This window comes from Eretmochelys imbricata, chromosome 7 (assembly GCF_965152235.1).
Source record: "Eretmochelys imbricata isolate rEreImb1 chromosome 7, rEreImb1.hap1, whole genome shotgun sequence".
Lineage (NCBI taxonomy): Eukaryota > Metazoa > Chordata > Testudines > Cheloniidae > Eretmochelys > Eretmochelys imbricata.
The window spans coordinates 1,095,607-1,108,717 of NC_135578.1; positions in this window are offsets into that span (position 1 = coordinate 1,095,607).

Consider the following 13,111-nt stretch of genomic DNA (forward strand, 5'->3'; position numbering starts at 1 on the left):
ATAGCCCACTGGAAGCTTGCAATGCCCAACAGCTACCAGTCAGTCGGGAATCACTTTGGAGTGGGCAGATCTACCGTGGGGGCTGCTGTGCTGCAAGTAGCCAGCGCAATCATTGACCAGCTGCTATCAAGGGTAGTGACTTTGGGAAATGTGCAGACCATTGTGGATGGCTTTAACGCGCTGGGGTTCCCTAACTGCGGCGGGGCGATAGACAGAACACATATCCCTATCTTGGCCCTGGAACACCGGGGTGGCCAGTACATAAACTGCAAGGGGTACTTTTCCATGGTGCTGCAAGCACTGATGGATCACAAGGGATGTTTCACCAACATCAAAGTGGGATGGCCGGGAAAAGTACATGACGCTCACAGCTGCAGGAAAGGACTTACTTCCCAGACCAGAAAATTACTGTTGGGGATGTTGAAATGCCTATAGTGATCCTCGGGGACCCAGCCTACCCTGAAATGCCATGGCTCATGAAGCTGTACACAGGCAGTCTGGACAGTAGTAAGGAGAAGTTCAACTATAGGCTGAGCAAGTGCAGAATGGTGGTAGAATGTGCGTTTGGATGTTTGAAAGCGCGCTGGCGCAGTTTACTGACTTGGTTAGATCTCAGCACAACCAATATTCCAATTGTAATTGCTGCTTGTTGTGTGCTCCACAATATCTGTGAGAGCAAGGGGGAGACGTTTATAGCGGGGTGGGAGGTTGAGCCAACTCACCTGGCAGCCAGTTTCGCATAGCCAGACAACAGGGCGATTAGAAGAGCGCAGCAGGGTGTGCTGCACATCAGAGAAGCTTTGAAAGCCAGTTTCATGACTGGCCAGGGTACGGTGTGACAGTTGTGTTTGTTTCTCTTAAAGTTACCTGCCCCCTATATATGTGTGTGTATATATATGAAAGGAAATAAAGTCCCAATTGTTTAAAAAACGTTCTTTATTATTTGTTGCACAAAACATTGAGAGAAATCAGAAGCTAGACGGGGGGGGGGGGGGGTATTGGGTTGGGGGGAGGAGGAGGAGGGAAGGACAAGTCCAGAAACCAAATCTAAATTTAGGATATGCCAGCTTTCTGCTGCTTGTGCAATCCTCTGGGGTTGACTGTGTGGGTCCCCGTAGCCTCCCCGCCCTGTGTTCTTGGGCGTCTGGGTGAGGAGGCTATGGAACTTGGGGAGGAGGCAGGGTGGTTATTCAGGGGCTGCAGCAGCAGCCTGTGGTCTTGCTGCCTTTCCCACATTAGATCCACCATATAGCGGAGCATGTCAGTTTGCTCCCCCATGAGCTTGACCATAGCATCCTGCGCCTACTCTCATCGCGTGCGTCCCTCCTCTCTTTGTGTTCATGTAACGCTTACGTGACTCCGCAATTGTTTGCCTCCACACATTCAACTGGGCCCTATCAGTGCGGGAGGACTGCTTGAGCTCGGCAAACATGTTGTCCTGAGTTCGTTTTTTCCACCTTCTAATCTGGACCAGCCTCTGGGATGGAGTAGATAGGGGCCGCGTTGAAACATTTGCACCTGCTGCAGGAGGAGAAAAAGGAAGGGTAGTATTTTAAAAGATACATTTTAGAGAACAAAGGGGACACTGTTTCTCAGTGAAACAGACAATTCATAGTACACAGCACATGTTCTTTCTGTTCAAGGTCGCATTTTGCCTCTTATACTGAAGTGCCTGCCACTTTGGTGTGAGTAAGCCATCTCATGTAGCCAAGCAACAGAATTCAGCTTGCAGACAGCCTGCAGGCGCTCTGGGATGATCGTTTCATACAACACCCTCTCTCCCACCCCCACCCCCCCCACACCCCCACCCCCCGCAAGGCTCCAATGAGGCTCTGAGCAGGGATGAGCCCTTTAAACTAAACGCGAACAGCCCAGTGCGGCTGGGTTTCCCCCCTTCCCCCATGGCGTGGCTTCAATCAAGCTCTCACTCACCAGAAGTGCCTTTTCCAGGGTCATGGTCCAGGAGCATGCTTTGGGAGTAGGGGGAGGCTACTGGCTCCAGCATAAAGAATAGTTTCTGGCTAGCAGGGAAAACAGATTCCCCACTTGTCGCCTGTGCACTGTCCTCCTCCTCCTCTTTGTCCTCCAAAAACTTATCCTCCTCGCTCCGTGCTACTCCCCCCTTGCAGGTGTCCACGGACAGTGGTGGGGTAGTGGTGTCGTCACCCGCCATAATTGCATGCAGCTCACGGTAGAAGTGGCATGTGTGGGGCTGTAACCCAGAACGCCCGTTCGCCTCCCTGGCTTTTTGGTACGCTTGCCTGAGCTCCTTGATTTTTGTACGACACTGTTCTGTGTCCCTGCAGTAGCTTCTTTCCGTTATGGCCCTGGACACTTTAGTGTACATATCTGCGTTCCTTTTTTTGGAACGTAGTTCTGCCATAACAGATTCATCTCCCCAACATGCAATGAGATCCAGTACCTCCCATTCGGACCATGCTGGAGCTTGTCAGCGAATCCGGGACTGCGTGGTCTCTTGTGATGGTGGACTGTGCTGATGGTCGCCAGTGATGGTGGACTGTGCTGATGGTTGCCTGTGATGGTGGTGACCAAACAGGAAATTCAAAAGTTCCTGGGGCTTTTACTGCCTATCTGGCTAGTGCATCAGAGTTCAGAGTGTTGACCAGAGCAGTCACAAGGGAGCATGCTGGGATAGCTCCCGGAGGCCAATATCGTTGAATTGCGTCCACAGTACCTGTAATCCGAAACTGCGATCTCGATTTTAGCGCTACTCCACTTGCCGAGGTGGAGTACAGAAATTGGAGTAAAGAGCCCTTTAAATAAAAATAACTGGTTTGGTTGTGTGGAAAGAACCAGTTTTTTCGAGGTAACTCGGCTAATTCAGAAATAAACCACGTACTGTAGACCAGGCCTTAGTGTCAGTCAACTCCCTGCTCTCCTATCTCACTTCTATGGTGTCACCAAATCCTGTCAATTCTTTTTCTGTAACATCTTTAAAAATATATATTTCTTTCAATCCCCCTGGCTAAAATGCTTGTCAATGCTTTGGTCATCTCCAGGCTTGATTAATGCAATCTCCTCTTCTTGCATGTCTGCCTGTTTCCCCTGTCCCCTCCACTGTATTCAGAACACCACAGACAAAATAATCTTCCTCTTCTGCCATTTATACCATATCACTCTTTTCTTCAAATATCTATAAACACTTCTAAAACCATAGAATATATCACCATTTCTATCACTGCAATATGAATGCACTGTAGAGAATAAAGAAGGTCCAAACAACTGGCCACTCAGTTCTCCATATTACTCAGTGTTACCATAAACCACTAATTCTGAGCACAAAACTAGTTCTTCATCTTGCCGTTGGTTTAGTTATGGGCTGTTATTTTGGATCTTCTGCTCACTTGGGAAACGCTGTGGCAAAGGGGTCTTATCAGAAGGCTCTGCCTGCTGCTGCACCCTTGAATCTGTATCTGACTCTGCTAAATGTAGTGTGCTTGATGATGATGTTTGCGTTGGTTACTGTCAGCGAGTCAGTATTTAAGATAGTGTGGCCCTATTCTATTGAGAGTTTGGTAAATTAATACCAGACCCACGATGCAGATCTAGCACTGGATGGAGAACCAGTGCAAGCTGCAAAGAACAGGCATTGTTTTTCTCCTTTGACTTTCCCTACTTAAGAAACTAGGAGACCAATCCTCAGAAGAGGAATAAATTACTCTGATCTCACTTTTGTGTGAACCTGGATTAACTCCGTTAATATAAATGGAAATACACTAGTGTCAGTGAGATCAGAAACTGGCATAAGAATCCCACTTTATGTATTGTATTTATATCCAGCAGTAGAGATCTTTAAATGTTTCTGCATGGCATTTCTTTTTGTTTATTTGTGTCTCTATATAATTTTAAAGAGACATTATACCAAAAAAAAGGTAATTTGCTGATTTTTAATTTATATGCAGGCTATCAGAGAGCTAGGTTCCATGACAGCTGATTTTGTAATATTGAGGTACCTTCAGTTTGGATTAGAACAAAGGTTTTTGAGAACTGAGGAATTCTATGTATAAAGACTATGCCACTAACATCCCCTGCATTTGTGAAGCCCAGTATATGCATGAGTTAATATAGTTAACTTGGCAGGCGCATTTGAATTGCACAAATGATCACGATTAAAGCTAGCTAAATATATTTTAAAATATAAATATATCCAACTATTTGTTCAAACAAAGAACTGAGTTTGTGTCAGCTGTGTAATCTCTCCTTTTGCATTCACTTTTTTGTGAACATTCTAGTGAATGAGTCACTGACTGGAATTGTGACAGGTTTCAAAGTGGTAGCCGTGTTAGTCTGTATCAGCAAAAAGATCAAGGAGTACTTGTGGCACCTTCGAGACTAACAAATTTATTTGGGCATAAGCTTTCATGGGCTAAAACCCACGTCACTGGATGCATGCAGTGGGTTTTAGCCCACGAAAGCTTATGCCCAAATAAATTTGTTAGTCTCGAAGGTGCCACAAGTACTTCTCATTTTTTTACTGACTGGAATGCTCGCTAATAGGCTCTAACAATTCAGTTTTTGAAAATATTAAGAATTGCTGAATGAAATCCTCTGGCCAGTTCATATAGGAGATCAGACTATATGATCATAAAAATCTATGAATTTATTAAGAGAACATTTGCAGAATATTGTTTTTAGTTTTAAAAAAAGTCACGAGTTTTGCCCTGGAAAGTAGCACTGATTGGGAAATGACTCCCCCCTTCATGAAAGTTTCACAAAAGCAAAATATTTTGTTTTTTTCTTTATTGGTACATTTTAACTGAAATCCCGAAGCACCAAATTGCTTGGTTTTTCAGCAACCCAAGTTTATTGCTTTTCTGACAAAACCAAATAAAAAAAAAACCCCACCATTTTTCCTCACTAAAATTTTCATTGTCAGAAAGCCATTTTCCACTGAAAAATGTTTTAAAAGAAAATTTCAGTCAGTTCTCTAATGAACATCTGATTCTGCGTCCAATCAAAATTAATCAACACCTCAAATATGGAGTATCTGGGGAAAAAAACTGCTTACAGTCTACAGGTCATAAATTATTCACAGAATATTCAGAGAATAATTTTCAATAATGAATACATTTTTGAGGAGCTGGCTGCACACAATTCACATATAGAACAGGATAGATTCATTGAATAAATTACTGCCACAAATTATTTGCTCAGTTTTACTCAAGACATTGACCTTCTCATGGAATTTATGGGAATAATAAAGCTCCGTTTTCAGGTACACAATTTAAAATTGGCTTTGTGCCTTTAGATACATAAACTGAAAAAGACTATCACTTCTTCTAAAGCATTCATGTGTTTACTATATTAGCTGAAAAAAATTGTACTAAGAGTAGTACTGAGTGCAAAATTATTTGCATCTCTTTACTGGATCATGACCCACTACAATGTTGCAAAGAGTGCGTGCCAAAATCCTGGAGAATACATGATTCATTTGCAAGGTCAGTTAAAGCAGAATCACTCAAACTGGTGTTCTCTACATCTCTCTTTTACCCTGCTTCCAACTGGAAAGAGGAGAATATTGCCTCACGTGTCTCTAGAAGGCACAATACCTTAATTAGAAAGTGTACAGAGAATCATTCTAAAATCTTGTAAGAATACTGTGACAAAGGTGCTACAACACCCCTGCTCCTGGCTCTGGCACTGCAGCCACTTTACCCTCAGTTTTCCCCACCTTCTTTTGGTCCACTTGAGCCATAAGAATGTCGTGGCCCTCAAGCCAGACGACTTTATGTGACCAGCCGCTTCCAGGGACACAGAGTCCTTCTCAAAGTCCAACAAAATTATATAGATACACAAATCAACCCTAAAGCCCACCTGGGCTCAGCAAGCAGTCACCTCAGCCCAGATGTGCCCCTGTTGCGGGTCCCTGCTTCAATCAATCCCTCAATCCAGGGGCTGGCTCACTTCTCCCCTTACTCGGGGTTTCATTTTTGATTGCCAGTAGTCCTGTTAGTGAATCTAAGATGACAATGGAGGTAGGTAGCACATCCTGTATCCAGTATAATGCCAACAGTATCAAGGTCCCCCCATCTCAATCAGGCTTCCAGCTTGTCTCTGGAGAAGACTATCTGGTCTTTTTTCCTCTCTCAGCCTTCTTTCCAGCTGCTTAGCCGAAAGAAGGCACTTCCCACCTTCTCTTCTCTGGTTCTGTTCCTTGACACTCCTGGTCTCCCTACTCTCCCTTCCCAGAGAATAACTATAGAATTTCTCCACACGCACAGCCCACCAACTTTCTTCTTCTTGTATTTTATGGTTTAGCAAACTCACATTCCAAGTGTATAATCACCAGCTGCTGGATTTCATGATACATATATAGTTACAGACTCTCTCTTTGTCCAGTATTTTTAAATTAGCATTGCTTTCTTAATGGTCCCTCATTTTTGTGATGATCTTTCTAGATATTTTATAGTGTAAACATTGTCACTTTTAGGTTCCTGAGCTTGTCATACAAATTTCCCCTATCAATCTTATACTCTTTACGTTCCCAGAGGTGGTGACCAACCATTTCTTAGACCATGCATGTCTCACACAGCCCATCTTTTTGTTTATTAAAGGCAAGTTACTGTATTCGACACAGTATCCAGTAAAGATTCCGAGTAAAGCCACCTCACTCTTTCCATTGCGTTTTTGCAATAAGTGAGCATTTTCAATTTCAAGGCCTACTTTATGAAATCTCTTTCCCCTGGTTTCTTTTGTACATACTTCCTGCCTCTCAGCTCTTAGTTCATTTTAATTAGGTTTTCAAACTTCTATGTACTTGGAAAGATCATTTGTTAAAATGTCAAAAAATATCATTTTTTTCACAGCATTTCTTGCTACTTTGTCTGCCATCTTGTTTCCTGCTATCCTGATATGCCCTGAGATCTAGGCTATTTCAAGGTTTACTCCCATCTGTTCCAATTCTGTTGTTAGTAACAATATTTCATTAATTATATCATTTCTACTATCTGTATTATCATTTTTGATTGCCAGTAGTCCCATTAGTGAACCTAAGATGACAATAGAGGTAGGTAGCACATCCTGTATCCAGTATAATGCAACATTATCTCTGCTGGTTCAACCATCTTAACCACTACAAAATTTGATCCTCTAATGGATTACTTTATTCCAAGTGACGGGACACAGAATGCTGTACCCCACTCTCCAAGTTCTCATCTTTACACCAGTCTGTAAATATTTAGCAATGTTTGCTCCATTTATCACACATATCAATTTTCTATATTTAATACATTTAGCTCTCCTTTTAATTGCATTATGTGGTTCCACATTTATATCTGGGAGCTGATTTTCCTCCTATAATGCATTTTATCATGGTTGTATATGCTAATTTCTGAGGGTCTTTCATAGAATCATAGAAATGTAGGGCTGGAAGAGACCTCAAGAAGTCATCAAGTCCAATCCCGTGCACTGTTGCAGGACAAAATAAATCTAGACCATCCCTGGCAGGAGCTTGTCCAACCTGTTCTTTAAAACCTCCAGTGATGGGGATTTCACAACCTCCCATGGAAATCTGTTCCAATACTTAAGTATCCTTATAGTTGGAAAGTTTTCCTCAATATCTAACCTAAATCTCCTTTGCTGCAGATTAAGCCCATCACTTCTTGTCCTACCTTCAGTGGACACTAAGAACAATTGACGACCCTCCTGTTCATAACAGTCCTTAACACAGTGGTTCTCAACCTTGCCAGACTACTGTACCCCTTTCAGGAGTCTGATCTGTCTTGCATACCCCAAGTTTCACTTCACTTAAAAACTACTGGCTTACAAAATCAGAGATAAAAATACAAGTGTCACAGCACACTATTACTGAAAAATTGCTAACTTTCTCATTTTTACTATATAATTATATAATAAATCAACTGGAATACAAATATTGTAATTAGATTTCAGTGTATAGTACATAGGGCAGTATAAACAAGTCATTGTATGAAATTTTAGTTTGTCCTGACTTCACTAGTACTTTTTACGTAGCCTGTTGTAAAACTAGGCAAATATCTAGAAGAGTTCATCTACCCCCTGGAAGACCTCTGCGTACCTGCAGGGATACGTGTACCCCTGGTTGAGAACCACTGCCTTAATATATTTGAAGACTGTTGTCAGGTCTGTCCTCAGTCCTCATCTCTCGAGACTAAACATGCCCAGGTTTTTTAATCTTTCCTCAAAGGTCAAGTTTTCTAAACCTTTGATCACTTTTGTTTCTCTCTTCTGGACTCTCTCCAGTTTGTCCACATCTTTCCTAAAGTGTGGTACCCATAGTTGGGCATAGAACTCCATGTGAGGCCTCATCAGTACCAAGTAGAGAGGGACAATCACTTTCCACGTCTTACATATGACACTCCAGTTAATATACCCCAGAATATTAACCTTTTTTGCAACTGTATCACATTGTTGACACATACCAAATTTGTGATCCACTATATCCCCCAGATCCTTTTCAGCACTACTACCACCTAGCCAGTTAATCCCCATTTTGTAGCATTTGAAAATTCCTTCCTAAGTGTAGTACTTTGTCATTATTGAATTTCATCTTGTTGAATTCAGACCAATTCTCTAATTTGTAATGGTCATTTTTGAATTCTAATCCTGTCCTCCAAAGTGCTTGCAACCTCTCCCATCTTGGTCTCATCTGCAAATATTATAAGCACACTCTCCACTCCATTATTCAAGTCATTAATGAAAATATAGACTAGTAGTGGACCCAAGACTGACCCCTTTGTGATCCAGCTAGATACGGCTTCCAAGCTTGATAGTGAACCTTGAAAATGACTCTTTGAGTACATCTCACAAAGTGGGTATTCACCCACGAAAGCTTATGCTCCAATACGTCTTTTAGTCTATAAGGTGCCACAGGACTCTTTGCCGCTTTTACAGATCCAGATTAACAAGGCTACCCCTCTGATTCTTTGAGTACAGTTTTTCCACCAGTTGTGCATCAGCCCTATAGTAATTTCATTTAGACCACATTGCCCTAGTTTGCTTATAAGAATATCATGGGGGACTGTGTCAAAAACCTTACTAAAATCAAGATATATCATGTTTATTGCTTCCTCCCATCCACTAGACCAGTAACCCTGTCCAAGAAGGAAATTAGGTTGGTTTGGCATGATTTGTCCTTGATAAATCCATGCTGGCTATTCCTTATAACACTATTATCCTCTAGGTGCTTAGAAATTGACAATTTAATCATTTGTTCCAGTATCTTTCCAGGTATTGAAGTTCATCTGATTGGTCTGTAATTCCCTGGGTCCACTTTGTTCCCCTTTTTAAAGATAGGTGCTATGTTTTCCCTTCTCCCATGTTCTGGATCATGACTAAGGCTAAGATTTTGTCACACATATTTTTAGTAAAAGTCACAGGCAGGCCACGGACAATAAAGAAAAATTCACAGAAGCCTGTGACCTATTTGTGACTTTCACTAAAAATATGCATGACAAATTGGGGAGCTGCAGACTTCCCGCACTGTGCAGGGGGGCCTGGCTTGGAGCTGCAGGATGTCTGCACCACCAGCGGCTCCATGCTCCAGGGCACCCCCGCCTACCGCAACAGCTCTGTGCTCTGGGGCCCCCACACCGACTGCAGTGGCCAGGAGCTGCAGAGCACCCCCACCGTCCACAGTGACTGGGAGCTCTTGGGGGCCCCCCTACTTACGGCAGCTGGGAGCTGCAGAGCATCCCTACCACCTGTGATAGCTGGGAGCTGCAGGACACCCCCACAGCCTGCAGTGACTGGGACCTCCCAGGGGCCCCACTACTCGCAGTGGCCAGGAGCGGCAGAGCACCCCTGCCAGTCTCAGCGACTGGGAGTTCCTGGGAGCCCCGCTGCTCATGGCGGCCAGGAGCTCAGGGTCTCCCTGCCACCTTGGAACACCAGGCACCCCTGCCACCCTCTGCGGCTGGGAGCTCGGGCCCCTGCAGTTCCCAGTCATCAGAGGTAGCGGCGGACCCTACAGCTCCCAGGCGTCTGGGGCTCAAGTCACGGAGGTCTCTGGAAGTCACGGATTTCGTGACCTCCATAACAAAATCATAGCCCTAGTCATGACCCATCCTCAGGAATTCTCAAAGAAAACTGCTAATGGTTCTGATTGCTTCAGATAGTTCCTTAAATACCCAACAGTGAATTTCATCCTCCTGCCAACTTGAATATATCTAATTTATCTATATGTTCTTTACCCTATTCTCTCTCTATTTTAGCTTGCATTCCTTCCCCATTGTTGTTAATTGTGTTAAGTATCTGATCACCATTAACATTTTTAGTGAAAAATGAAGCAAAGGCATTAAAACACTTCAGCTTTCTTGATGTCATCAGTTACTAGCTCTCTTTCCCCACTAGGTAGAGAGAGGATCTACACTTTCTTTTGTAAAAAGAAAAGGAGTACTTGTGGCACCTTAGAGACTAACCAATTTATTTGAGCATAAGCTTTCGTGAGCTACAGCTCATTTCCTCGGATGTTGTAGCTCATGAAAGCTTATGCTCAAATAAATTGGTTAGTCTCTAAGGTGCCACAAGTACTCCTTTTCTTTTTGCGAATACAGACTAACACGGCTGTTACTCTAAAACTTTCTTTTGTCTTTCTCTTGCTCCTAATGTATATAAAGAACCTCTTCTTATTACCTTTTATGTCTCTTGTTAGGGATAACTCACTTTGTGCTTTGGACTTTCTGATTTTATCTCTACATGCTTATGCTATACTTTTGTACTCCTCTCAGCAATTTGTACGTGTCCACTTTTTATAGGACTCCTTTTTTATTTTTAGCTCATTAAAGAGCTCCTGTTAGAGCCATATTGGCCTCTTATAGAAAGAATAGTCTTTCCTTTGCATTGGGACAGTTTGCAGTTGTGTCTTTAATATTGTCTCCTAGAGAAACTGCCAGGTCTCCTGAACTCCTTTTTCTCTTTTTTCTTCCCATTGGATCTTATCTACCAGTTCTCTGAGTTTGTTAAAGTCTGCTTTTTTGAAGTCCATTATCTTTATTCTTCTGCTCTCACTTTCTTTCCCTAGTATAGTGAAATCTATAATTGCATAATCACTTTCACCCAAATTGCCTTCCACCTTGAGATTTGCTACCAATTAAGTAAAAAACGGCTGTGTCCTGGTAAGATCCTCCACTTTCTGGACCAAAGAGTTGTTTTCAATACAACCCAAGGACTTACTGGAAATTTTGTGCTTTGCCCAATTGCTGTCTAGGTAGTTAAAGTCCCCTATTACTACCAGACTTGTTTTTGATGTTGAACTAAATGCTTGGCACCTATACTCAAAGACTGGTCCTATTAATGCTCTATAAATTATTACCATTGCTTTCTTATCTGCACCAGAAGAGGTTCCAGCAATATTTTTAAATAGACCGTAAATACTGAAGATAAATGTAAAGATGAAAGCAATGTGATCCGTTCATGTTACCATGCTATCAAATGTCAGGAATTTCTAGCTTTTAACTATGCCTATTTGCTGTCCACATAGACCATTTACAATCATTTTTATATTTTCCTTTAATATCATTCTTTAAGAACTGAAAATTTAAAGATCGACATTTCCCCATTCCGCACCTTTCCTATATGCTTCGTTAATTTCTTTTTAGCTACTTTCTGGTTTCTGTTTTTAGCCCACAGGGCAGTCATCTGTAAACAATAAAATGGCTATTCCTGCACTCATCCTTTTCAACAGATAGTTTATCATTATGCTGAATAAGGTAGAGCTGATGACATTCCCCTGTGGGCTGCAATTTGTGAATGTATATATGCTAAAGTAGGCTTTCCTTACTCTGACCTGCATAGTTCTTTTACGTAAGAAATCCTTTATCCAGCTATATGTTCTTCCTTTTATGCTTATTGCTATTTTATGCAATAAGCTCTCTCTCCATAAGATATCATAAGCTTTTACAATATCTAAGAAAGCTACTATCAGATGGTCTTTATTTCTCATACTTTTTTGGCTTCTGTCTCTACTCTTACTATATGATCAGATGTATTCCTTCCCCTCCTGAACTCACTTTGCACATTGTCTTAATTTTCCCTTTACATATATTTACTATGTGGCATCACTAGCACTTCACCGGCGGTGGGGATATATGGTTTTGTCAAAAAAAAAATCGAATATCCTATTGTTACCCTATCTGGAAGGGTTTCTCTTTTAAATGCAACTAGCACAACTGTTGATATCTTTCTTTCCCCTATTCTTGCAAATTAATGGTTAACATATAGTATCTTATCCCTTATGCTTTGCTTCACTTCATCTTCAGTCATTTTGATTAGCACCCTATATACAATTTCTTTTGTCTCCATCAGATGCTTAGGCAGTTGACAGCTTACTTTCACTTCTCCTGGCATTTTAATCTTTGTTTCTCCACTTGTTCCTTGCTTTTACATTCAATTAACAGATCACCTCCTTGCAGCATTCTAGCTCTTTCAATGGCTCCAGCACATTTAAAAATCCACTCTGCCACTTTCAGAGGGTTTACATTCCCTATCTTCACACCCTTGAGTAATGAATATTGAATTATTATAATAGTTTGATTTTACTCTTTGCTCATTCCTGTCTTTCTGCTTACTGTTTCTTCTTCTAGCTCTGGCATGTCTACACTTTTCTTTTTCCTAACATATGACCCTCTGCTATCTTCTTTATCATTTTCTAGACTGGTTTCAGTATTCTCCATTATATCTTCCAGCCCCTAGTTATAATTCAGCAAGTCCCACTCAAATTCCCACCCTTTCATCTAAACTTCCTTTGTTTATAGTACCCACCCACCTTCTTCTCCAGTTGGAACTCATGTTCAGTTAAGTCTGACCCACCCCCCAGGTGCAGCCACAGAGAATAATAATTATACTAACTGGCCCCACAGACGTATATTAAACCATTCATGACTTGTGTGGAGTACACACCGCATCACAATATGCATTATGAAAGTACTGAATTTGCAGTTCTTTGGAATAAACTGAACAAGCTAATAAGGTAGAGAAACTACAAGAAAGAGCCCAGGCTTAAACTTACCAAGAAATGAGAACCACTGCAGATTCTATTGGAATTCTATATATTTGCACATCAACGAATGGCTGTTAAACACAGGTGTATATATAGGGTGACCAGATGTATCGA